Genomic DNA, 23,449 nt, shown 5'->3' on the forward strand with positions numbered 1-23,449 from the left:
AAAAAAAAACAGAAATCCTTGAAATGAAGGAAACAATAAACCAAGTTAAAAACTCCATAGAAAGCATAACAAATAGGATAGAACACCTGGAAGACAGAACTTCAGACATTGAAGACAAAATATTTAATCTTGAAAACAAAGTTGACCAGAGAACATGGTAAGAAATCATGAACAGAATCTACAAGAATTATGGGATATCATGAAAAGGCCAAATTTAAGCATTATTGGGATTGAGGAAGGCTTAGAGAAACAAACCAAAGGAATGAACAATCTATTCAATGAAATAATATCAGAAAATTTCCCAAATCTGAAGAATGAAATGGAAAACCAAATACAAGAGGCTTATAGGACTCCAAATATACAAAATTACAACAGACCCACACCAAGGAACATTATTATGAAAATACCTAACATACAAAATAAAGACAGAATTTTAAAGGCTGAAGGAGAAAAGAACCAAATTACATTCAGGGGGAAACCAATAAGAATATCAGCAGATTTTTCAATCCAGACCCTAAAAGTTAGAAGGGCCTGGAACAACATTTACCAAGCCCTGAAAGAAAATGGATGCCAAACAAGAATCTTATACCCAGCAAAACTTACTTTCAGATTTGATGACAAAATAAGATCCTTCCATGATAAACAAAAGCTAAAGGAATTTACAAAAAGAAAGCCAGCATTACAGAACATTCTCAACAAAATATTCCATGAGGAAGAGATGAAAAACAACGATGCAAATCAGCAACAGGAGGAACTAGCCTAAAGGAATAGCCAAATAAAGGAGAAACCAAATCATGTCAAAAACAAATATGAGTCAATTGACTGGGAATACAAATCATATCACAATAATAACCCTGAATGTTAATGGCCTGAATTCATCAATCAAAAGACACAGACTGGCAGATTGGATTAAAAAGAAAAATCCAACAATATGTTGACTGCAAGAGACTCATCTCACAGAAAGAGATACCCATAGACTAAAGGTGAAAGGATGGGAAAAAACATACCATGCACATGGACACAGTAAAAAAGCTGGAGTATCCATCCTCATTTCAGAAAATGTGAACTTCAAGCCAAAACTAGTCAGAAGGGATAAAGAAGGACATTACATACTGCTTAAGGGAAGCATAAATCAGCAAGACATAACAATCATAAATACTATGCCCCGAACATTGGCTCATCCATGTACGTCAAACAAATCCTTCTCAATTCCAGAAATCAAATAGACCACAGCACAATAATACTAGGCAATTTTAACACTCCTCTCTCACCACTGGATAGATCTTCCAAACAAAAATTGAATAAAGAAACCACAGATCTCAATAACACAATCAACAATTTAGACTTAACCAACATATATAGAATATACCATCCAACAAAGAATGAATACACTTTCTTCCCAGCAGCACATGGATCCTTCTCTAAAATAGACCATATTTTATGCCACAAAGCTACTGTTAGCAAATACAAGAACATAGAGATAATACCTTGTACTCTATCAGATCATAATGGATTGAAATTAGAAATAAATGACAGAATAAAAAACAGAAACTTCTCCAATACCTGGAGATTAAATAATACACTATTATATGATGAATGGATAACAGAAGACATCAGGAGGGAAATAAAAAAATTCTTAGAAGTAAATGAGAACAAAGACACATCATATCAAAATCTCTGGGACACTATGAAAGCAGTACTTAGAGGAAGATTTATTTCATGGGGCGCATTCAACAAAAGAAGTAGAAATCAACAAATAAACGACTTAACCCTACAGCTCAAAGCCCTAGAAAAAGAAGAGCAGACCAACACCAAAAGTAGTAGAACACGAGTGAAATACAAAACATAATTAGAAGCTATTTCGAAAATCTATACTCCAACAAAACAGAAAACCTCGAAGACGTCAACAAATTTCTAGAGACATATGAATTACCTAAACTGAATGAGGAGGACATACACAACTTAAATAAATCAATTTCAAGCAATGAAATAGAAGAGGTCATTAAAAGTCTACCAACAAAGAAAAGTCCAGGACCAGATGGGTTCTCAGCCGAGTTCTACAAAACCTTTAAAGAAGAGCTCATTCCAATACTCCTCAAAGTATTCCATGAAATAGAAGAGGAGGGAACTCTCCCAAACTCATTCTATGAAGCCAATATCACCCTGATACCTAAACCAGACAAAGACACATCGAGGAAAGAAAATTTCAGACCAATATCCTTAATGAACATCGACGCAAAAATTCTCAACAAAATTTTAGCAAATCGCATACAAATATATATTAAAAAGATAGTGCACCACGATCAAGTGGGTTTTATCCTAGGGATGCAAGGTTGGTTCAACATTCGAAAATCAATAAATGTCATTCACCATATCAACAGACTTAAAGTTAAGAATATCAATAGATGCAGAAAAAGCATTCGATAAAATACAGCATCCCTTCATGCTGAAAACACTAGAAAAAATTGGGGTAGTGGGAACATTCCTTAACATTATAAAGGCCATCTACGCTAAGCCCATGGCTAATATCATTCTAAATGGTGAAAAACTGAAAGCGTTCCCCCTAAAAACTGGAACAAGGCAGGGATGCCCTCTTTCACCACTTCTATTCAACATTGTCCTTGAGACTCTAGCCAGAGCAATTAGACAAACCAAAGAAATTAAAGGGATACGAATAGGAAAAGAAGAACTCAAACTATCCTTGTTCGCTGATGATATGATTATATATTTAGAGGAACCTGGAAATTCCATCAGAAAACTTTTAGAACTCATAAGTGAATTCAGTAAAGTAGCAGGTTACAAGATCAATGCTCATAAATCCAATGCATTTTTATACATAAGTGATGAATCTAAAGAAAGAGAAATTAGGAAAACTACCCCATTCACAGTAGTATCAAAAAAAATAAAATACTTGGGAATCAATTTCACAAAAGAGGTGAAAGACCTCTACAATGAGAACTACAGAACACTAAAGAAAGAAATTAAAGAAAACCTTAGAAGATGGAAAGACCTCCCATGTTCTTGGATAGGCAGAATTAATATTGTCAAAGTGGCCATACTACCTAAAGTGCTATACAGATTCAATGCAATTCCAATTAAAATCCCTATGATGAACCTTACAGAAATAGAGCAAGCAATTATGAAATTCATCTGGAAGAATAAAAAACCCAGAATAGCTAAAGCAATCCTCAGTAGAAAGAGCGAAGCAGGGGGTATCACAATACCAGATCTTCAACTCTATTACAAAGCAATAGTAACAAAAACGGCATGGTATTGGTACCAAAATAGACAGGTAGATCAATAGTACAGAATAGAGGACATGGACACAAACCCAAATAAATACAATTTTCTCATACTAGACAAAGGGGCCAAAAATATGCAATGGAGAAAAGATAGCCTCTTCAACAAATGGTGCTGGGAAAACTGGAAATCCATATGCAACACAATGAAATTAAACCCCTATCTCTCACCCTGCACAAAACTCAACTCAAAATGGATCAAGGACCTCGGAACCAGACTAGAGACCCTGCATCTTATAGAAGAAAAAGTAGGTCCAAACCTTCAACTTGTTGGCTTAGGATCAGACTTCCTTAACAGGACTCCCATAGCACAAGAAATAAAAGCAAGAATCAACAACTGGGATAGATTCAAACTAAAAAGCTTTCTCTCAGCAAAGGAAACTATCAGTAATGTGAAGAGAGAGCCTAGAGAGTGGGAGAATATCTTTGCCACTCATACTTCAGATAGAGCACTAACTTCCAGAATCTATAAAGAACTCAAAAAACTTTACACCAAGAATACAAATAATTCAATCAACAAATGGGCTAAGGAAATGAACAGACACTTCACAGAAGAAGATATACAAGCAATCAACAGATATATGAAAAAATGTTCAACATCTCTAGCAATAAGAGAAATGCAAATCAAAACTACCCTAAGATTTCATCTCACCCCAATTAGAATGACGATTATCAAGAACACAAGCAATAATAGGTGTTGACGAGGATGTGGGGAAAAAGGTACACTCATACATTGCTGGTGGGGTTGCAAATTGGTGCAGCCACTCTGGAAAGCAGTGTGGAGATTCCTCAGAAAGCTTGGAATGGAACCACCATTTGACCCAGCTATCCCACTCCTTGGCCTATACCCAAAGGACTTAAAATCAGCATACTACAGAGATACAGCCACGTCAATGTTCATTGCTGCTCAATTCACCATAGCCAGATTGTGGAACCAACCTAGATGCCCTTCAGTTGATGAATGGATAAAGAAACTGTGGCATATATATACAATGGAATATTACTCTGCCATGAAGAATGATAAAATTATGGCATTTGCAGGCAAATGGATGAAATTGGAGAATATCATGCTAAGTGAGATAAGCCAATCTCAAAAAACTAAAGGACAAATGATCTCGCTGATAAGCCGATGAGGATATATAATGGGGGGTGGGAGGGGTTAGTGTTAGGGTTAGGGTTAGGTTTAGGGTTAGGGATAAGGAGGGTGGTAAGACTGGAGGAAGGAAGGACTGTGTAGAGGGAAAAGAGGGGTGGGAGGGGTGGGGGGAAGGGAAAAAAATAACAGTATGAATCAAACAACATTACCCTATGTAAATTTATGATTACACAAATGGTATGCCTTGACTCCATGTACAAATAGAGAAACAACATGTATCCCATTTGTTTACAATAATAAAAAAAATTTTAAAAAAAGACGAGTAGCTTTGATGACTGATGTTTGGGGTACCATGGAATATGATGTTGAAAAGCTTGCTTGTGCAGGGCTGAGAATGCCTGGTGAAGGAGTTGAGACTTTTATTCTATACACTATGGGAGTGTTTGAGCAGTGAGTGGCCTAATTCTGTTGAGGCTTTGGGATGATTTACCTGGTGGTCATGGGCTGGCATATTGTAAGAAGAAGCTACAGAGGCCGTGAGAAACTTGAGGAATGTGGAAAAAATTTGGAAAAGAAATTGGAAAAAAATTTGGAGGATTCTAAAAAGAGGCCCTAAAGTTTTGACAAGTAGTGGGGAACCCTGAGAATCAACTCATACGTGTTCTCTTCATATGGCCAATTTCCTCTCATCCTTCAAGAACCATGTCAAGAATCATATCTTCTGGGAAGCCTTCACTGTTAACCCCACCTGCCAGACTGGTTGAGGGGCCCCACCTATGCACTACCATGGTTTCTGGGTTGGGATCTACCATAAGGTTCCTTATATTATACCCCAAGCTTTGAACTTATCTGAAAGTTTACAGGGCCTCTATTTTATCTACTCTGTGTTCCCAGAGGTGACCACAGTCTCACTATTATGATTTGGATATGGAATGTTTTCCAAAGGCTTATGTGTTGAAGAAATGGTCCCCAATGCAGCAGTGTTCAGAGGTGGGATTTTAGGAAGTGATTGGATCATGAAGATTCTGATCTCATCAGTAGATCAATCTGTCGATAAAGTCATAGCTGAGTAGACTATGGAGAAACGGAGGAAACTGTAGGAGGTGGAACGTAGTGAAAGGGAATGGGTCTATGAGGGCAAACCCTTGAGGACTATGACTTTCCTCAGTCCCTTCCTCTCGCTCCCAACCATCACGAACTGAGCAGATTTTCTCCACCACACTCTCCCTGCCATAATTTTCTGCTTTGCCTCAGTCTTAAACAATGGAGCTGGCTGACCTTGGATTGAAACCTCTGAAACCATGAACCAAAATAAATCTTTTCTCCTTTATGTTGTTTTTCTCAGGTAATTTGTCACAGTGACAAAAAGCTGACTAACTCACTCATCCATGATAAATGCTTAATAAATGTTTGTTGAATGAATGGCTAAATCTAGGGATGGTCCATGAAAGTACATTGCTGACTTTCTCTGACAATGATTAGCAGCCTGTGAACAGCAGCAGAGGACGCAGTTGGTGGGGCTAGGCCAAGATCAGGAGCTGACATGGTGATTCTGAGCACACCAATGTATCCAGGGTCTAGGATGTAAGAAGTGGCAACATCTAAATAGACCTAGGGAACTCAGACTGGATCAGGAGGAACCCCTCTCAGACACAGGCAATAGTTGAACTTATCTATCAGTAGTGCACATTGATCACAGGGGGATATTCATGTTCCTTGTGTCATGAGCTTCATGAGGACCCTGTGAGTATGGAGGGACTGTATTGCTATATCCACTTTACAGGGACACTACTGGGGCTCAGGTTATAGAAGGATACTAACTAAACTTCAGAGTCAGAACTCAAACCCATACACCCAGTTCCTTGTTCAAGACACACATGTGTACCCCTGACATGTGTGCCCACATTCAGATCACAGGCAAACAAAGACAAGCCTTCACCCACAGAAGTACACACAGACACACAAACCCCCAGACTAGAGGCTTTAGCAATTTATTTTATGTGGATCTTCCAAAACCCCATGTCTCTCAGGCTGTCAGACTGCATAAGCTGCTGGAGAAGGAAGGGGAAAAAAATCAAAGAATCTCCTTGACAGCTCCCATTAAGTGAAATATGAGGTGAAACAGAACGAAATAAAATTGGGAATGAGATGACAGGGTTTTTCTATCTGACGGAAACCGTTTGAAAGCCGTTGGCCTGATTGTTGCCCATTCATCACCCGCTGAAGCTGGTGCAGACCCTCTCTGAGGCTCCCTTCCTCACACTCACCAGGGAGATGATCTTTTTGGAAAGGAAATGCCCCTGCCAAGTCAACTCAGAAAAGCAGTGTGTGTCGTGGATCAAGGGGAGGGGCCCTGGGGACATTAGTTTCCCATCTCCTCACACTGAGTTTCTGGTCCCAGGTCTTTCCAGTTCTTACTTCCTACACAGTTTCCACATTCTCAGAGCAGCCCTGCCTGCCCAGCTTGTTCTTCCATTCTCAGCAAGTTCCTCCATTCTAGAACATTCAATACTTGACAGTACCCCACTTCCTTGGGTCTTGCATTTCCAAATCATCCCATATTCCAGACTCATTTTTCCTGTGGGGGACCAGTCCTCCATCCTCAGAATCTAATACGTAGTTCAAGGGACACTAGCACAGGTGTCCCATGTCACTCTCCCTATTTTCTGCCTTCCTTGAGCCCAGTCCTGGTTTAAGGGGACTTTTGTGGATTTCCTGGTCACTTCAGCCTCTCTCTCTCAAACCAGTCTCCTCTCTTTCCCATCATTCTCCACCCCTAGGTGAGTGAGAAACTTCGAGTTTGCAAGATTTAGGTGTGAGGAGCTGAGATCGTTGAGAATTAAGACAGGCCCAAGCAAATCAGCTCATGCCTCACAGAGGTTTCTTCAAGTTCTCTTTTGAAGCTTTATTTCAATCTGAGTCTCTGCCTTATCCACCCCTGACCACTATAGTAGGGACAGAAGACATTTTTACTTCCCAGTTAGCACTAGATACTGAAATAAACTTTCTGACCTTCAACTTCCCTCTCTAATCTGTGCTTCTCATATCAATTCAAATCATCCTTCCTAGGTGCCATTATTATTCTACTAATTATTAACTAAATCTGCACTCATTCATAATGCTCTCTCCTTTGGACCCTTCTCCATGTGTCATAAAGCATCCACTCTCTCCCCAGTGTAACTCTTCGGCACATGACATTGGAGGGATTACCTGTTAATCTCATCTCTGGTGCACTTGCACTGAACCTTGGGCAAGTATTCAAGCCTCTGTATTCTCTTCTAAATTAGGTGGGCAATAGTTCTTGACTTGGTGGGGTGTGATGAAGCTTGACTGAGAGAACAGTTGTGTGCTGTGCACATGGTGCCCACGAGGAGGTCTGTCTTCTTCTCACCCTCTGGGGCTCTGTTCTTCTGTGCCAGCCCTGACCAAGTCAGTCAACTTCCTGCCTCCAACACATGGCTTGCTCTTCCCTGGCTTCATAAAGAACCCTCTCAAAGTAGCTCAGGATGAAAATAAGGCTTATAAGAAGGATATGCAAGTATCTCCCCAGTCATGGAGTGTAAGACATGGTTGGGGGGCTGGAAGCCCAGCCTTGGAGACCCCTCTCTCCATCTGTCTGACCTATGTGGTGTGTTGCCTGCTGTCTCTACATCTGCTCTGCCACTCTCATACTCTGCCTGCAGACCTCCCTTCTTGGCACAGTGTGTATGCCAAGAGCTAGCCTTCAGCCCATAGCCCTAGTCTCCTGCAGAGCTGGTGCCTAAAACCAACTAACACTAATCCTGGTGTCTCAACTTCAAACCTGTAGCAGACTCTGATTGACCCTAGGTTCCTGGTCTTCCTCCATTCTCTCTCGCCTCTCCTTCCATCCTTTGAAGATTTATCCACTGTCACTCTCTTCTTGTTCTGTACTATCTCCCTGGGTGACCACATCCATTCCCTGGCTTCAGGGACCACACTGATGATTCCCAAATTTACAAACCATTCCAGCCCTCTTTATTGAACTCAAGATCCATAAATCCAGTGGCCTATTTGTTTTCTCCAGTTTTGGTCTCACAGACACTTCCAATTTTATATATAATTTCATATGTGCAAAATAGAGTTCAGGTCCTTTCCATTGGCCTCCACGCCTACTCCCACCCTGGCCTCTCTTCCTGTGAGTCACATATCACTGTTATCCAGGAGTGAGCTCTCTGTCATTGCCCTTGACACTCTCCCTCCTTCGTCCCCTATGTCTAGTCCATCATCAAACTTATACAGTTTAAAAAAAAATTTCTGAAATATCTCTTGAATTAGTCCTCTTCTCTTTTCCCCAATACCTTTCTAGTTAAAGCAACCATCATCTCCTGACTAGTTTATACCCTAGCTTCTTAATTAGCCTCCTTAGAGTCCCTTTGACCCTATATTCAATATTCTGGCTGTTCTCTATATTAGACCAGAAGAAGTTTTTAAAAAGAAACTGCAAACTTGATCAAGCCACTCCATTGACTAAAATCCCTGAATGGATCCCCCTTGAATTTACAATAGAATCTTAAATCCTTGACATTCTGCCTTTTCTGGCTGCCATTCTATCAACCTCACCTTTTTGATCTCTCTTTGCTCTTCCTATTTCTGTCACAATGGCTTTAACCAAGGTCATTCCAGAAAAAAATCAGCAGATAAAACCCCCAGGGCCAGAGCTTATGAAGGTGTGCTGCTAAATCAGGAGTGCTGGTGACTTGGACCGGCTTTCTTCCTTCCTTGCCTCTCGTTGGCCTCGTTTTTAATTTCTCCAAAGTAGTAAGCTCCCTGCAAAGTTGTGCCTCTAGAAAAGTAGAAAACTGGGGCTGGGGAGATAGCTCAGTTGGTAGAGTGCTTGCTTTGTAGGCACAAGGCCCTGAGTTCGATCCCCAGCACTCAAAAAAAAAAAAAAAGAAAAGTAGAAAACTACACCCTCTCATCCCGCCATTTTCAAATCCCACTCATCCTTCTGCTCTCAGCTAAATACCACTTCTTCAAGGGAAGAATTTCTCGAACCCCCAACTTTCTTAGGTCAATTACATCAAGCACTCTCAGCATCCTGCCCCGCAAGTGTCATCCAGAGCACTCAATTATCGCAGTTGAACTTTATCATTTTATTACAATTCAATTAATGTCATTCTCTGAATGTAGAATGTGGTTCTATTATTTCTTCTTTGCTGTATCCTCACTGCCTAGTAATATGGTCTGTATAACTCAGAGTTCAATAAAAATGAGTTGCATGCATGAATGGCCCAGCTTGGGTTGGATCCCTGCCTGGCCTTATCACCTGAAATCATGGAGATTGGAGACTAAAGGAAGGGAAATTAAGTCTACCAACTCACCAGAGGCAACAGTTATTGACGAGGGTTGTATATCACCCTACAAAGAGAACTCCGTGCATGTTGCCTGCTTGGGTGAGGGTCTTACATTTATGAGTCTGAGTCTCTTTCTATGTATTCAACATGCATAAAACAGCCAATATGAGAATAAAGAAAACATGATGAATATCACACTAGAAGAACCTGTTACTCTTTATCTCTACCAGTACAAGGAGGGTTCATTCACTCATTCAACAGATATTTATTGAGCACCTATTATATCCATGCATGCAGTAGAAATCTACAACAGGCAGGACCCACACAGTGTGTTCTTGGTGTTGTCCTGCTCTCATGTCAATTCTGGGTCTATCAGGATTTCCTAATTTGTCAACCTGAGAGTTAAGAATATCTTCTTGTGGGTATAAACCCATTTTCTTCTTGATTCTAAGGACCACCTGCCTTAGTCCAATAACACTGCAATAAATGAAGTCCTGCTGTACCTTAAAGCCCCTGTCTTTGGAGAAGCAGAGGCAAAGGAGAAGCTGCATCAAATCTCAGCCTGAAACCTCTTCATAAGCCATTGCCCAGGGATTCTCTAGAAGTCTGGATGGAGGGCATTTTCACTAGGGCCACCAAATGTGAATGTTCTTAGAGCGAAGGCAGGCAGGAAGGGAGGGAGACAGGGAAGCATCTTTCTTCCTGGCCCAGACCTCTCTCTAATTGTGATTCCCATAATAAGCCTTCCCGTGGAGTGAAGGTGCTCAGGACTCACAGCTTTTCTTTTCTACAGTGATGTCTCATTTGTCTTCCCTGTCTGAGGCGAACATCTGTTGAACCAAATCGATAACAATAGGGGAGCTGTTGTTGACATGGTGTAGGGTGTATCATCTATCCAGATGCTCAGGAGCTTAGTCCTGGGGATATTCCCTGGATGATGGGGAAGAAAGAGCCAAGTGGCCAGGTTGGGTGATGGGTTGGATGAAATTCTTAGTTCCTCGGCCCATTAGCTCTTGCCGCTCCCCTCTGTGCTTGTCACTTTCCATTTGTTTTCCCTTTGTCTTCAGTCAATTCACATTACTCTGCCTCCCCATCCAGGCGTGATGCTACCTGGTCCCATTCCAATTCCAGACCTGCCGGCATATTCATCTTGACAATACACCTGTGGTTTTACTCATTCTTATTTCCACCACGAATCCAAACCTTCCCATCTGTGCAACGTATAAGCTTAGATCAAAAGAAGATCTGGGGGCTAGGCACACTGATTCACACTTCCATTGACCACTGGCCAGGGTCAGCAGTGTTTGATATGCAAGTGAGGGAGACCATAAAATTGGTGCTATGTACCTTGAGAGTTGTACCTTTTGAGACTACGTGACTCCTTGGTTCCTCGTGTGTGTGTGTGTGTGTGTGTGTGTGTGTGTGTGTGTGTACATACAGGTGCATGCATTTGTGTATGTGCTCTTATTTGGAGATATTTTCCAAGTTCTTACCTTGTGCCATAAGTCTGTTCAGAACTGACAGGAACCTGGCATCTGCCTCTTTGTAGTTTTTCTCTTGGAAAGTGTTTCTCAGTGTGGTGCCTGTCTACCAGGGAATCTCCTGGGGTGGGGTAGGAGAGAGCTCCCGTGGACCCAGTGAACGTGAGTGTCTAGGGTTGGGGTTCAAGTATCTGATTTTAACAAGGTCCCCAAGTCATTCTGGTGCAACCCAAGTTTGACACCCACTTTTGCTGCAGCAGGAGTTGGAGCAGTCTCCGGGCTCAGCATTCTTGACGTTTTGGACTAGATAGCTCTATTGTGGAGGCTGCTGTGTGTATTGTAGGATGTTTGGCAGCATCCCTCTACCCACTAGTGGAGCAGCTCTTCCAGCAGCTGTAATAATCCTGTTCCAGGACACTGTCAAGTGTCCCCTGCAGGGCCAAATCACACCAAGTTGAGGACTGATCCAGATGACCGAACAGAGGAGCTACTGTCAGACAGCAAGATTCAAATCCAGGCTCTGCCACTGACCAGCTGAGAAACCCTGGGCATGTATCTGTGCTTCCATGAGCCTCAGTTTCCTCATCTGTAATTTGAGGAAAACAATAATGCTGAGTTTGTAGGAGTGCTGGGCTGACCCAGACAGTGTTCAGCAAAGACTCTCGGAGAGGACAGAGCTTGGGACAGTTGGATGATGGGGGCAGGTCAAGGGGCAGAAAACCTTTCCCTGCTGGGGTTGGGTGAATTGAAGAGCTAACCAAAGAATGAAGGCAGCTGTAGACTTGGGGACCAACAGTGGTGGCCAGAGTGGGGAGACAAAGCTAAAAAAGCCTCTGCGTCCCCAGGCACCACCTTTGCTCTCCCTTCCCACTGACTGTGGGAATGTCCATGAACATCTCCCTGCCTGCGTGTGCTCTGTGGCCTCAGCTTCTGTGACTGGCTTGGTGGCCTGCTGTGTGCTTCCCAAGTTACTAATAGCCCTGCTGGCATCTGGTGCCTGCCTGTGTGTCTTCCTCCCATCTTCCCCTGCTCAGCTGGAGCCATGCAGCTGTGGACCCCAGGGTTTCTGCAGCCCCTGCCCCTGCCAGCCTGCAGTCCATCAGGCACAGGAAGGCTACATTGTTACAAGATATTTTTAGCTCACCTCCTGCTCCTGAGCTGCCCTGATCTCCAGATGTCTATTTTTAGCATCCAGCAGAGGCTGGGCAGCTTTTCCATGCTCAATGGGAAGGTGGTGATTGGCTCCCAACTGGCAGGTCGCTTTGCCAACCAGCCAAGTTGGCACAGCTTCAGGCAGAATAATTACAATAGTAAATTCCAGATTTCACAGCTTTAGCTTTTCCGGGCTGTGGAGATCACCATTCAGGAGAGTTTATTTTTTTCTGCATTAGATTTGAAAACCCTTCAATACCATAATGCTCCAAGTCTAAGTAATGGAAAAAGAGGTTAGGTGCCCAGGAAATATTGGCTAGTCAAGGACAAAGAAGAGGAAAGGAAGACCCAAACAAACAGGGCCCAGAGAACCCAGAGGAGAAAGAGGGAACTAAAAGCTGAGACAACCTGAAGCAGAGGCAGATAGGGACAGGTTAGGTCATGGGTATGTGGGGACACTGGCTCAGATGAAAAGAGAACAGAGGAATAGAAAAGTAGAGAGATGAGAAGAAACTATACAGATCTAACAGCTGACACTTAAGGATATTTCCAGAGTGCCGGACAGGCCCCAATCTCTTTATGTACATTGTTTCTTTAAGTTTTTATACCCACAAGACCTGGATTGTCATTACAATTTTTAAATGGGAAAGGGAATGATTAACTTGCCCAGGATTACACTGGGCTTGTGTGGTGGAGCCTGGATTCAGTCCTGTCTGACCTCAGAGTCTGCACGCAATGGTGTGTTCCATGGTTGGAATAGCCAAATACAGAAAGCAGCAGAAGCAGGAGGGAGGATGGGGTGGTGGGGGGCTGGGGAGATGCACAACACAGCGCAGTCTGGTGGGCCATTTGAGGCTAATACCTTGTCTCTTTCCTTGGGAAGGACAGCTCAGAAATGGGCACCATTGATCGTGGTGTCAGTGCTGAATTATAGCACTTCCCCGAAATGTGTGTCATGCTGATAGGGTCCCTGTGCCACCTCAGAGGTTGCCTGACATGCTTCACGCCAGCAACCAGAGTGAGCACAGCTGAGCTGGTTTCAGTGTTTGGAAATACCATCTCACACCATGTCATTACACTAATTGAACAGGCCAACTTTTTTGACGAAGACGCTGGGGGCAGCAGAGCAGGCGATAATAGCTTTGGATTTGCCCAATGTCATTCACTTCCTGACCCAATCCTGCCCACTGCTCTTCTCTGGAACTACTAGATTCGCCAGCCCCCGCCCAGGGCACAGATGATAAATGCTATGCAGGGGGAGGACTTATTCTTGCTAATGATCTCCACCACAGAAAACCTCAGCCCCTGACGGAGACCCCCAGCTCATCTTTCTATGTGTGTTGAGGCTTCAGCCAACAGAGGCAACAAGAAAGCCTTTTCCAGCAACAAGGGCCTGCCTTTGTCGACAGCAATCATAAGTCATCCCTTCTGCTCCTGGCTCCTGCCCCTCCCATGCCCATGTAGCCATCCATCTCTGTAAATCTCCTGAGCAGCTGGAGATTTACACAGGAGTAGTGGCTTTGCCGTCTGTGGGTCCCTGATTACCTCTGACATCTTCAGGAAGGGGACTGTGGGATTCTATCATATTATATGGCATACCTACTCAGAAGATCTTAATGGACAGGTTGTTGCTCACCATGTTATGTCTGAGGGTAGGAAGAGAATGGAGACCAGACTCTCCTCCAGTCCAGGAATGCGTTGGGGTGGAGGAGTATGGGGCTCATTCTTGAGATCTGATGGGCTGGCAAAAATGTTGTCATTTATTGCTGTCTCAGGACCTTTTGCCTACTCTTTCTTTTTTGAAAGGGGCAGATAGATGCCTTCTATCTGTCTTTAGGGAGGTGACAGGGTACATGGGGAGACAGGATGTATGAATGCATTGGTATAGCCAACGAGTGGTTGGAATATGAAGTCACTTTCATACCAGTTGGGAAATAGTTTTAAGTGGTTGAGACCATAAGCCATCATTTGATGTTGCCCAGAGATGGCCATGATGGTGGATAATGAGGTCTGGGAACAGCAGGGAGCAGATATGGGGAAACCCCCAGGAGCTGCTGAGCTAACTGAAATGATGGTGGTAAGGTTTGCCACCTTCACCTTCTCCTCCAGAGGGGCCTGGTGTTGATGGGGTCTTGGAACACATGCAGGGTAGACAGGTTGGTGGCAGCATTGTCAGGGGTACTGAGAATAGGCCGTTGAATTTAGGCCATGTGGGAAGAGCTGGCATCAGGTGTACACCCAGCCATGGTGTGACTTAGGCACAAAGCTTCTGACCCTGGAGACCTCCTGGACTAGCAAGTGAATAGGAGACTTACAGAAGGGTTTGATACAGTTCCCCATGTCAGAGAGGCCATCATTTAGCTGATGACAGCTGCATCAAACAAAAGATCACATTGACGTTTTTAAAAAATCAACAAAGGAACAGGATGCTATTGGAATCGTTTGATGAATGACTTGCAGCCCAACTCGTATCACCTGGTAAGCAGCTTTAGTTAGGGCACAAAAAGAAACATTTTAAAAGTTCCTCATATTGACCTAGTGTCAATTAATATTATATTCTTAAATATTTTGAATGTTACCCTTGCCTCCATACATGCACCCCCGAGACTAGGAATAGTTTCAGGGTCAAAATAGCAGACAGAAGCCCAGTGCCCTCATCCAGTGGTAAAGGTCAACAGGCAGCAATATGACTGTAGAGTGGACAGGGATTATTGACGGTCTCTCTGAAGCCAGCCTTCCTGGGAAGGGGAGTTTCCAGTTTGACCTGGAAAGTCAGCAAGGACATTCTAGGGCAGAACACTGTGGGTGCGGGGCTCAGGGGAATAGGTGCTCAGCCCAGGACACCTGCCCTGCTCGCAGAGGGCAGAGCTCAAACGAGGGGACCCCAGGGGCCTGCCAGTGACTGCACCAAATGCTTGACCCCCAATGGCACTTTGAAACCTGGGAAAGAAAAGCTGCCTTTAAATCTTGAAAGCCTGGAACAATTAGAATGGTTACTGCCACGGTGAAGCAGGAAATGGGAAGAAGGAGATAGTGGGAGAGTCTTAATTAATCGTTTCTTGTGGCTTATTCTCGCTTTGATCACGAGGCTGATATTTCCGCAGTCTATTACAAACTTCATTAAGTTTATTTGCCTGCCAGGCGCCTGCCCTTTCTCCCGTCCTGTCCTGCCAAAGATAAATGACTCCAGTGGCTCAGCTGGTCCCCTCTGAGCCTCCCCTCCACGCGTGGGCTGCTGGAGGACACCTGAAGGGAAGCTGCAGCACAGCAGACCCAGTGAGACCAAGTCGGCTCTCGCCACCACGTTGCACCACGGTGTCCACTACTAGGCTCCCAATCAGAACTGAATTTGAAGTGCTCATACACATCCGTGCAGCTTTTCCAAACTTGGAAGTGAACCAGACAATGTGGACACGTGGCTGTGTCCAGACCAGTGCACTGGATGGAATGAGCGATTTATCATGAGAATTGTGGAATCTCTGCCTCAGAGGCATTGGAAAGGTCACATCCTCCAGGCACCCATCCGAAACCTGCAGAGTCCCTTCTGCACAAATGATTGCCAAGACTACGCTTGAACTCCTCTGGTGACAGGGAGCTCATTATTCCAGAGGCAGCTCATTTCATCCTCAGACAGCTTTGAATCTGAAATCTGTTCCCTCTAACTTCAAACTTATGATCCACATGCTCTCAATTGAGTCAAGTTAAAAAAGAGAAAAAGTAATTTATCTTCCACAAACCACACCACATATGTGAAGAGAGAAACTTTATTGTTGTAGTTTTCACTTAAGTCTGGCTACCATCTTCAAGTTCTTCACCAATTCTTGACAAGATATACTTTGTATCTTCTTAAATATGTCATTTCCAGAGTTGATGAACTATCCCAAATATGGCCAGACCAGTGGAAGGCAGAGCAGGAGAATCACCTCCTTTGTTTTACATATTATGCTTCAACTAATGCAGTCAAAATCACATCTGCTTTTGTATCAGTCACATTGCTCTATTAATGAGCCTTCTGAGATTTAAACATGGGCCAATAATAATAGTCCATAAAGTATGGTAGTTTATCAGAGCTAATTTAAATAGCTTGATGGAATGGGTCATGATAGTATTGTATATGATGGATAGATATATAGCAGATAAACAAGCTCCTGAAAGCCCTGCCAATTTAACTGGGGGATTGTGGCTTAAAAACTGATAGTTATTTTTTCAATGGTTTTAAATGGTATTAATTAATCCATTAGTTGATTATGTTTAAGAGAATAATTTTAAGAATTATCTGAATATGTTTAAACCAGCATTAACAGGTAATTTGTTTACCATGAAGACAATCATCCAAATAATAAGCTATTAAATGCACATTAACATATAATAATTGCATAAAGAATAACTAAGCAATTAATTAACATTTAATGTAATTCATAGTAAATTAGATAGCAAGACTTATTAAATGTCAATTAGCCATATTAGCAACTGACACCTAAGTGATTCAACATGCTAATGTTAATTAATTTCTTATTTCTTACAAGCTTAATAACTTAACAAAACATATTTACATATTTAAAGATTCTTAAAGTCACCAGACTGCCAGATACAAGAGTGGCTGTCTGTACGGTGGTTTGGGAAAAGAGATTAGGGGAAATTGATTACTCTTTTATACAGGGCCTCTTCTTAGCCTCTTTTCTTACTGAAAAGAAGATTTTAGAGGGAAGAGTCTGCGAAGAGTACATTGAGAGGCACAGCACCCCGAGGGAATGCAGAGTGAGTCAGAGAAGGAATGCCACCTTTAAAAGGTGCTCAGGGGGTAGTTTACTGCTGTGGGCAACCAGTCACTTCTGGGGACCCTCTGAGAAATGAGGGACCATGTGAAATGAGAGGCTACTGGGTGACAAGAAAGCAGTTGCTTTTGTGAACTTCTGTTTAGGAGATGGCTCCTTTATTTAGTTATTTTTCTTTCAGTGCTGGGGGTTGAACCCAGGACCTTGCATATGCTAGGCAAGTGCTCTGCTACTGAGCTACACCCCAGCCCAGGCTCTGACTGGATTAACTGAACTGACCCACTGCTGTTGTGCTAAGTTCAATGTGGACATTTTTTTGAGGGGGGGCAGATGGGGTAGCCATCAGTTTGGACATAGAATGTTTAAAGGCTGAGCCGCCAGGAAGATAAGGATGTGACTGAGCAACAGGAACACTCAGAACCAGGTCCCTGATGCTATTGCGACTCTTTATCTCTTTACTCTCATCGGTTCCACACTGGCTTTCTCTGAATGTCAGAAACATGACCTTGAAGGCCAACTTTTACTCTTTAGGCTCCAAGAAAAGATGGCTCTGAAATGCTCTGGGTCCCTGTCTGAAAGCCCAGGGAAAGGAGCTGCCAGGATGATCAGGCTGCTTTCCTTCTGCTCCAGATGCTCACAGCCCATGAGAGAGCAGCAGGCAATGAGGGAGCAGGGCAGTGAGAACAGATGTTCTCAGGGTGGTCACAAGGGCTCTCCAGACCTGGCAGGGACCCCAGTGAGTTCCATAAAGTCATGAGAGGGGTCTGAGCTGAATCTCTCAGGAGCTGGCAGAGAGAAAGGTGAGAGTGTGGTCTTTAGCCACCCTCAGTGAGTTCTGTGCTGGTAGCTCCTGGTGTCTTAGGGCAGGCGGCCTGTACCATCCATCTCCTTGGCCCAACTGACCATGAGAGTGTTGGATAGGTCACAGCAAGACCATCCCCTTGGACACTGTCCATACAGAGACATGGAGTCAAAAGCTTTAATTAATATTTTTATAAGTCTTGGCATTAAAAATGTTGCCTTCCAGAATAAGAAAACTGTTTAGTGAGAGGATCAGTTTGGAATCTACAAATATTATACTCTGTTGGTCTTGTCATTCTTAACCCTACATAAGTTGTGTGGGCCAGTTTCTTGGCTAATATGTTGAATTCTCATTATAATCCCTATGACATAGGTATTTTTTTCCCAATTAACAGACTAAGGACACTGAACCTCTAAAAAATTGCTTATAGTTTTAATCCAATCTGTGATTGGTAGAACCTGTCTTCAAAACCAGATCCAACAGACCCCAAAGCCCATATTCACTCATTCATTCATTCATTCATTCATTCAAAAGCACTATGTGCTAGGCCCTGTGCTGTACCCAAGAGACAAACAAACACGACACCCTCCCTGCTTTCCCAGGGTCACCGAATAGCTGCAACAGTGAGAGAAAAGTGCTAGGACACAGATAGACACAGGGCCATGCAGAAAAATGGGAGGGGTGCCAGTCAAGGGTGGGGGTCACTGAGGGGTGATACTACACCAGTTCCCATCTGAAGAGGGAGCAGATTTCAAGTTGGCGAAGGGTCTGCAGCATATGTAGCAGGCAAAGGGAAGAGCCCATACCAGGGTGTGGAAGGGAAAATGAATCAGTGATCTGATGGGAGAGTAGAGGGGTAGGGAGCAAGAGAGGAACTAGTGAGAGGGGAGAAAGTGAGGGTAAGCCGGGACTCCATTCTCAAGGACCTTGACGGTCTTTGGGAGGGGCTGCACCCCACCGTATGCCATCTTCCCAGGCCCTCATGCTTCTTGACTCAGTTCTGGATCTGGACAGAGGGCCCTGGATGGTTGGCAGTGCTATGGAAGTTGACACATGAGCAGAATTCTTCTGAATTTGTGAGTCCTCTTTTTCATGCAGGGCAAAGGTCTTCAAGATGCCCATCCATTGCTGCTGCCCTCTTTGACCAAATACCATTATAGGGGAATTATAGGAAAACAAGGACATGCTGCACAACAACAACCACAAATGTCAGGGTGAGTCTTGGCTCCACTCTTTGCAAACTAAGATGCTGGGCAAATTTCTTAGGCTGTCCTTATCTGCAGAGGACTTGGCAGGGCTACTGTAAGGATTAGAGTAGATGTATATGAAGTGCCTGACCTATGGCAATAAACCCAACCTCTCCGAAATTCAGAAATCACAATACATCAACACCAGTAATTGCCTATAGGCTTAACGGGAAAGCTATGCAATTGCATCTTCAAATATTTGAGTGTAATAATTGTTTGCCTATTAAGCCTTCTCCTCTCCAGGCTAAGTAGTGCCTTTCCTTCCAATTGTTCTTCATACGATATGTTTTCTAGGGCCTTATGATGCCAAATGTTCTCTTTTAAAAAATTCCTAGGTGGGGGCTGAAAGCACCGCCCGGCCTCGCGCTGCCGGTTCCGTGTTCTCTGCGCGCCTGTCTTCCTTTTGCCGGGCAGCTATGGTGGCTGTGAAGACGCTGAACCCCAAGGCTGAGGTGGCCCACGCGCAGGCAGCACTGCCGATGAGCATCAGCGCGGCCTGCAGGCTGCAGGATGTGCTGCGGACCAACCTGGGGCCCAAGGGCTCCATGAAGATGCTGGTGTCAGGCGCCAGGGACATCAAGCTCACCAAGGACCGCAAGGTGCTGCTGCATGATATGCAAATTCAGCACCCAACAGCCTCCTCGATAGCAAAAGTAGCAACAGCCCAGGATGACATCACTGGTGATGGCACTACTTCCAACGTCCTCATCATTGGAGAGCTGCTCAAACAGGCAGATCTCTACATTTCTGAGGGTCTTCATCCTAGAATAATCACTGAAGGTTTTGAAGCTGCAAAGGAAAAGGCCCTTCAGTTTTTGGAACAAATCAAAGTAAGTAGAGAGATGGACAGGGAGACCCTTATAGATGTGGCCAGAACATCTCTCCCAATGAAAATTCATGCTGAACTTGCAGACGTCCTGACAGAGGCTGTAGTGACTCCATTTTGGCCATAAAATAGAAGATGAGCCTATTGACCTATTCATGGTTGAGATCATGGAGTTGAAACATAAATCAGAAACAGACACAAGCTTAATCAGAGGGTTCGTTTTGGACCATGGGGCCCACCACCCTAACATGAAGAAGAGAGTGGAGAATGTTTACATTCTCAATGTGTCCTGGAGTATGAGAAAACAGAAGTGAATTCTAGCTTTTTTTTACAAGAGTGCAGAAGAGAGAGAGAAACTAGTAAAAGCTGAAAGAAAATTTATTGAAGATAGAGTGAAAAAAAATAGTAGAACTAAAAAAGAAAGTCTGTGATGATTCAGATAAAGGCTTTGTCATTATTAATCAGAAGGGAATTGACCCCTTTTCTTTGGAGGCACTTGCAAAAGAAGGCATGGTAGCCCTGTGCAGAGCAAAATGGAGAAATATGGAGAGGCTGACTCTTGCTTGTGGTGGGGTAGCTCTGACTTCTCTTGATGACCTAGATCCTGACTGCTTGGGACATGCAGGACTTGTCTATGAGTAGACATTGGGAGAAGAGACGTTCACCTTTATTGAGAAGTGTAACAATCCCCATTCCGTCACATTATTAGTCAAAGGACCAAATAAACACACACTCAATCAAATCAAAGATGCAATACGAGATGGCCTGAGGGCAATCAAAAATGCCATTGATGATGGCTGTGTGGTTCCAGGAGCTGGTGCAGTGGAAGTGGCCATGGCAGAAGCCCTGATTAAATATAAGCCCAGTACAGAGGGCAGGGCCCAACTTGGAGTCTAGGCGTTTGCTGATGCATTACTCATTCCAAGGTCTTGCTCAGAACTCTGGTTTTGACCTTCAAGAAACATTAGTTAAGATTCAAGCAGAACATTCAGAATCAGGTCAGCTTGTAGGCGTGGACTTGAACACAGGTGATTCGAGGGTTGCTGCAGAAGTGGGCGTAAGGGATAACTATTGTGTGAAGAAACAGCTTCTTCACTCCTGCACTGTGAGTGCCACCAACATTCTCCTAGTTGGTGAGATCATGCGAGCTGGAATGTCCTCTCTAAAAGGCTGAATTTAAGCCTCCCTGTGCCATCTGAATCTTGAAGACTATGGAATGACCCTGAGGGATATAGCTGTGGATTTTTGTTCAAGGCTCAAATGATTGTTCAAGGAATTTTCTTCTCACATATGAAAAAAAAAAAAAGATTAGGCATATATTAAAATTATGGTATGAAATTATAGTTACAGTATTTTTTAAATTGCACTGAGTGTACATGCATAAAGCAGGCCCTTTTTACCCAGTGAGCAGGATGTTTTGTTTTACTTAGTGACATAAAATTACATGTTAGATAAGCACGTTATCTGCCTTATTAAATATTCCTTGAAACACACACACACACACACATACTCAAACACACAAATTCCTAGATGGAAGTTATTCTTACCAAAAGTGTCTTGGCTGGAACAAGATCAGAAGTCTGGATGTCATCTGAGCATATAGGGACAGTCAGGTCATCACAGCCCTTGCTCTGGTTCATTATCCTGTCAAAGCTGCTCAACTGCCATCACCTTCTTCCACCTCCCCCCACATTTTTTTATTGTTGTACATAATTGTGGGATTTGTTGTTACATATTCATACATGTACACAATATAACAACATAATTTGACCAATATCACTCCCCAGCACTTTCCTCTTTCCCTTCCCTCCTCCCTCCAACTGGTTCCTTTCCTCTCCTCTAACTGTTCTCCTTTTGATTTTCATGAGATCTCCCCCACCTCTCTTTTCCTTTTTCCTCTCTAGCTTCCACATAGGAGAGAAAACACACAGCCCTTGACCTTCTGAGTTTGTCAGCTGCCATCACCTTCTGAGCAGCTGCAGCACACTGGAGGCACCTATGGAGTCAGTGACCAACACTAGTCTTCTCCTCCAGGTAAAATAAACCAACTAAGTGGTCAGGTCTTGAGGAGAGGCTCACTTGGCACAGGTCTTGAGACAATTCAACACCAAAGAATGTTATTGGGATTTTATGCAAGTGCAGATCCAGCATGATGTGGTGGAAAGAGAATCAACCTTGGAACCAGTTGGATCTGGGTTCAGTTGTCAACCTAGAAATCTACTAGCAAACAAACTCATAGGCAATTTAGTTAACATCTCTGAGTCTTAATTTTTCATCTATAAAATAAATGTAATAGGATTGCTGTAATAATTAAACAGATTATAAACACAAACTGCTGCATATGTAGGCATTCAAGAAGTCTGTCTTTCCCTGTACTTGGTCCAAGATTCCTGGAATACAAAGATGAGGCTTAGTTCCCTACTAGAAAACTTACAGTATAAGAAAGGAAGTGGACCTAGTTTTACTAAAATATACTATAGGTGGTGACAGAAGTAAGCACTGGGAGCTGTGAGCTTGTCATCTATCAGGTTCACAGCAAGAATTTGACAACTGGACAATTATTTCAGCTATCAGGACAGGTATCCCAAAGCTTGTAATTATACAACTGACTTAGAAGAAATCTTTTTTTTTTTTTTTTTTTTTTTTTGGTGCTGGCAATCGAACCCAGGGTGTTGTGCTTGCAAGGCAAGCACTCTACCAACTGAGCTATCTCCCCAACCCAACTTAGAAGAAATCTGAAAGCAGTGCTTAACATCTATGTAGTTACAATGACCTAGGTGTTTAACCATTGTTCTTTCCTGTCAGGATATTTTTAGAGTCTTTATTCCATCACACAGGATATTAGCTTTTGTATTTGACTTTGGGTCACCTGCAGGTCCACTGTGTCATTCAAGTTATTGACAAACATGTTGACCAGGATAATGCAGGAAAGAGACTTGTGGCAGCCTACTCAAGACATCCCTTCAGGATGTTTCTTTGTGCCTAGGATTTCTAAGGATCAAAGCAGCTGCTGGAAAAACACTCTGGATGTTTCCAGAAGCCCCTTCAGGAGTATCAGCCTAGGTGGGGCCAGATAACTGGAACTTCTAAGCAACAATAAGCACTTAATCAGTTGGACCATGGGTCAGAAGGGCTGGACAAGTAGCCTCCTATCTCCATCAGTTTGCAGAGCACTTTCTACTCTCTTTTATGATCCACTTGCCATGCTACTTTCAAGGGGATTCATAATCAAACTGACTCTATCATTCCCCTGCTTAAACCCTTCTGGGCTGGGCTGCTTGAAATAGGACTCCAAGCTCCTTAATTTAATACACGTGGCCCTCCATGGTTGAATGCCTGCATGTTTCCTCACACTCCATTCTTTATAATTTAGGCTCTAGACACCCTTAATTGGTCGTGTTTACCCATCTACATCTCAATATTCCGCTGCTATGCTTTTGCTCAAGTCATTCCTTC

The 23,449-nt window shown here is 43.3% G+C and overlaps 1 pseudogene; it reads left to right on the forward strand.

Annotated features, from left to right (window-relative positions):
- The first annotated feature begins 19,583 nt into the window (after positions 1-19,583).
- Positions 19,584-21,167, forward strand: LOC124961751 (T-complex protein 1 subunit zeta-like; annotated as a pseudogene).
- The last annotated feature ends 2,282 nt before the right edge of the window (positions 21,168-23,449 follow it).

This window comes from Sciurus carolinensis, chromosome 1, assembly GCF_902686445.1.
Source record: "Sciurus carolinensis chromosome 1, mSciCar1.2, whole genome shotgun sequence".
Lineage (NCBI taxonomy): Eukaryota > Metazoa > Chordata > Mammalia > Rodentia > Sciuridae > Sciurus > Sciurus carolinensis.